Raw genomic sequence first — 4,566 nt, 5'->3', positions numbered from 1 at the left:
GGCCAAAGATGCAACTGCCAACTGGCAACTGGTGCAGCTTGCTTGTTAATACGACAACATTTAATTTTTAATCGTTGCATCCGACTCACAATTGAGGAGAGACTGGCTACAGGAGAGGTTTTTGTTGCCTGCGTTAGCGATGGCTGCACCGCAGCCTCGTAAACCAATGCGTTACATATGTTTAATGAAGAGCGTTGCAAGCACGAGTTGCCCATGGCCTGGCAGTCTGTTCTCCAGTCCCTCGTCCCAATGCCCATGCCAACTGCTGCACCCACTTCTCTTTGCACTGCCTCAACGGCATTCAGAACGAGAAGCCAGGCCACATCATCCAAAGAATTTATACACTGTGAATCCATATTTCGATAATACAATCATGTCTGACCCCATAATGTATTATATATCTATCTAGCTATCTTCTCCCATTTAAGTAATGTCAATAAATATTGAAACTTGAAGTCTTGAAACTTAAGTCAAATGTTGCAGAAGTAAAATATACCAAATTTTGTATGTTATTTCTCGAGTGGTATATATGTACATATCCGAAATAGTTTGCATATTGGATACCCCCCCCTTTCCGACAATATTGGAACCTATCGTGTTTAAAGATGGGGCCTAGCGATTTGGTATATGGCTTTCGGTGCGCCCTTAGTCATGCATTGCCTCAGGACTCTTGTATATTTTTACATTCCGATAACTGTTTGTATCTTTTTACTAGTGTATTTTCTCTCAGTGCATTTTGGTAAGCCTTTGCCTGTGCATTCCGCTGAATGACTCTCTTCAGGCTTGCACAGGCCTGTGCATTTAAGGCTCTCTACATATCTATAAATATGTACATACATGCGAGCAAATACATATGTAGATACGTATACGTGTATTGAGTTGCAGATAGATATGCATGCGGCTGGTTTCTGCCACGGCGGCGGCGGCACGGCGCTTGCTTCTGACTCTGCGGCAAGTTATTATAACAGTTCATTGATTTTCAATTTTCAATGCATTTCATTGCGAGCATTTTCATTGTTTGCATTTTCTTTTTCCTTTTTTTTTTTTTGTCAGTTACCTCCCCTTTCCTCAACCACCCGCGTCGAGCCGGCGGGCCATTCATTTGGAGTCGAAACGGTGAAAATGGGCCTGCCCCGCCCGCCGAGTCATCCCTGCTGCAGCAGCTTGCAACAAATTTCCACACTGCATATTCACTCGAATATATAAATTCATGGGTAGTTTATTTTGGCAGTACGAAAATGAACAAAAATTAAAATTAAGAAAATAAAAGTTTTAAATGAATAATAAAAAAAATAAAAAAAAAAAAACAAAACCGAAGAGAAAAATGGAAATAATTTCGTTTGTGCGTGGTATTTTTGGTTGGCAGTTTTAACTTTTTATTGGTCTGCCAAAGGGCAAAAGTATTGTCCTTGCTGATTGACTGCGGCTTAATGCACTTAAAGTTGGATTTATTTCTGCCTAACTGTAGCAAAGTGAATGCAGGTATGCTTTTTATTAATATTCAGCAGCACGATCAAATTGCTGGCCACAAAGGAAAAGTTTTTTTTTTTATTAAGTTAATTTGAAAAGTTCTTTATACACAATTTTTTGTACACAAACAACAGAGACAGAGACAGAGAGTTAATGCGAGAGAGGGAGGGAGTTGGGCTGCAGAAAGACCTCTTGCAAACTGGGATTATTTTGTATCTGAGTTAGCCAAGAACTGTAGAGCTATATTTAATTAAAACAATGACAATTTGCAAAATTGAGGATTATCCACTCGAAATCAACAAATAAATGTCCAAATATTATTCTCGTAAGCGTATCATGAAATTATTCTCAATTGATCACGCGTCATTCGAAAGAGGTCTCATAAACACGCTTGGCAAAACCTTTTAGCACGTGTTTTCTTTTCCAACCTGTCACCCACATTCCAGCGTCTGTCTGGCCAGGCTTATGCAATGCCCAATGGGCAAAACGAAAAGCAAACAGCTATACGCCTAATATCATTTATTATAGACGGTTTATTATTTATTTAACAACACTTTGACTTCCGCCCGCAAAGGGCCAACAACAAAATGTCATCTTATTGTCGCACATTTGGAGCGACACTTTTGTCAAGCGGCTTTTGAAAATGACTCTCCGGCTCCCCAGTCCATTTGCGGCCTCAGCCAGCGCAGAGTCTTGTGATTGGACATGGCTAATTAGTAGCACTTTCCCGGGGACCAGAGCGCAATTGTGTTGGCCGTGACTTTGTTTTCTATTTGCGGCCACTTTCAAATTTAGCCACACAAAAGCTGATGCCAAAAATTGGCTGCCAGACGGTGGAACGCTTTGAAGAACCACAATAAAAAAAAATATATATATATCTTTGCCCAGGCATTGTGATCAATAATTTCTTAGTAATTTCAATAATACCATAAGCGGGCAGCTGAGAAACTGAGAGTAGCAAAAGTTACCAAAAAGACACGCCCTTGTGGTGAATAGCTTACTCTACTCACTTTTAATTTATGTATGTATATGTGCTCTTTTTGAATCTGTTTTTATACACAAATAAACTCCCGCTTCTTCGTAGGCATCTATATGCGGTGACACACGTCCTCTGCACAGGCGTCGCTGGCACTGACAGCGCATGCAATGCGATTCGCCATGCTGTTTGCAGGGTCTAGCAAAATATGAAAAGAATTGGTAGAATCTTTGATATTATTTTACCGTATTCATTCACCTACGCGATTTGCAATTTTTGGCGCAGACAAACGGATAGGAATGACAACCAATTCATTTCAAACAGTGCTGCAAAGCTCCGAAATATACGAATTGCCAAAAGGTAGCTGTCATTATCATATTTTCAGTGCTGTAAGCCTGTGAAGTACAACTCCATTGATAATTATATGTATGTAAAAGTAACTAGTTGCTGTCACGAATAAGCCGATTGCTTGGCAGTGTTGTATAACATAAATACCAACTTTCGGTTCATCAGTTTAATTTCGTTTCCATCCTTGCCAACAATTTTTTGTTTAAAATTGTCTGTGTTTCATATCCGCAGCATTCTTCAAATCATGCACATCTTATGTTTAATTTTTTGTATTTTACGGCCAAAGCATTTCACAAATTCTTAAAAAAAAATAATGAGCGCTCAATATTAATACACATGTTCTTATATATTTGTCTCGATTTCTAACAACCCGTTTCGTGTCGCTGAACACCTGAGCATGGCTGCTTTTCACATTTTCCTCTTGCGTAATTTATTGACCCTTTTGTATTGCATTTTATCCAAATGCTTCTTAGATCTATTGTTCGTATTCTGTTAATGCAAGGAGGGGGGTATTACATTTGATTGTCCTGCGTTCGCTTTTGAGAAACGTTTTCGAATCGTGCAAATGGCTATTGCATAAAGGTAACCAGGGGCAATTTCTTGAAAAAGCGTGCTCATAAATTTTAATTATGTGCATTCTATAATAGGACTTCATTGTGCCCCTGCCCGAGCCCGAGTGCCCACTGCGAGTGCGAGTGCGAGTGCAATGTCCTGCCAAAGGCGCTGAACCATTTAATAAGGCTTGTTGCTGTGCGTCCATATGAATATAGATGTTTATGTATACATTCATATACATATGCATTATCATTTTGTATTACCCTGTGAACCTGGTTGGCTCTTTGAGGGTTGTTTCCTGCGGCTGCCACACCATAAGGTGACCATTAATTAAGCGACAGCATTAAGTTGACCTGCACTGGCTTCATTTAGACCCCCACCCTCCCCCTCCACACCTAGCAGTCAGAGGGGAGCAGCCCCATGGCGTCATCAAATTAGCGCTTGTGTAGCATCTATTTCAATTTGCAACACCAGTCGATACGTAGCAGTTGCAGTTGCAGTGGCAGTTGCAGTTAGACGAAACTCGCAGCCAGCGCTTTCTCAATCTAATTTAGGGTTGCTTTGTGCGCCATGCCGCAAAATGTAGCTCTTGTCGCCTCCACAAGACTGACAAACCGACAATCAACATTTAAATGATGATAGCATGGGGCCCCGCACAGAGGTGAGAGACCCTGGCCAGAAGCCCGAACCCCGGCCTCGTACCTAAGCAACGTGCGTCAATTACATTTCGGTTGGCATTGCGAAATGTTCAGTTTGGTTACCAAATTGACGGCGTGCCCCCGGGGTGCTGCCACCAGTGTTGCCTTTTCACACGGTGTCCCATCCCCATCCTCAAACCCATTGCTGTGGCACCATTTCGCACAATACCAACATTGATTTAGTGCCATGCAACACACCGAACCAACACCGAAATGCACTGCGAAATATTCAAATATATTGTATACTACATATTTTATTTTTATAGAGCTGTTGTTGCTCTTGGCAGACCGTTAGCAAAGCTATACAGACTTGTCAATGGCTTTAAAAGCTGACACCGGCAAGGAAATATCTGTTGAATTTTTCCGGATTTCACTTTAAGGTAAAATTGAATATTGGTGAAAATGTAAAACGTTTTTGTACAAATCTCTGTAACAGGCGGCAGAAAACATTTCCGGTATACATTCTTGATGAGCATCAATAGTCGAGTCGATCTAGCCACATCCGTATGTATGTGTATA

At 40.9% G+C, this 4,566-nt stretch overlaps 1 long non-coding RNA gene across 1 annotated transcript; it reads right to left on the bottom strand.

Moving 5' to 3' along the window:
* Positions 1–1,975: 1,975 nt before the first annotated feature.
* LOC116652101 (uncharacterized) lies at positions 1,976–2,835 on the bottom strand. The gene is made up of 3 exons (XR_004305105.2): positions 2,709–2,835; positions 2,481–2,644; positions 1,976–2,418 (listed from the first exon to the last, which is right to left on the bottom strand). It is a non-coding gene; the product is annotated as an uncharacterized lncRNA (long non-coding RNA).
* Positions 2,836–4,566: the final 1,731 nt, after the last annotated feature.

This window comes from Drosophila virilis, chromosome X, assembly GCF_030788295.1.
Source record: "Drosophila virilis strain 15010-1051.87 chromosome X, Dvir_AGI_RSII-ME, whole genome shotgun sequence".
Classification (NCBI taxonomy): Eukaryota; Metazoa; Arthropoda; class Insecta; order Diptera; family Drosophilidae; genus Drosophila; species Drosophila virilis.
This window is presented reverse-complemented; position numbering and strand designations above follow the sequence as displayed.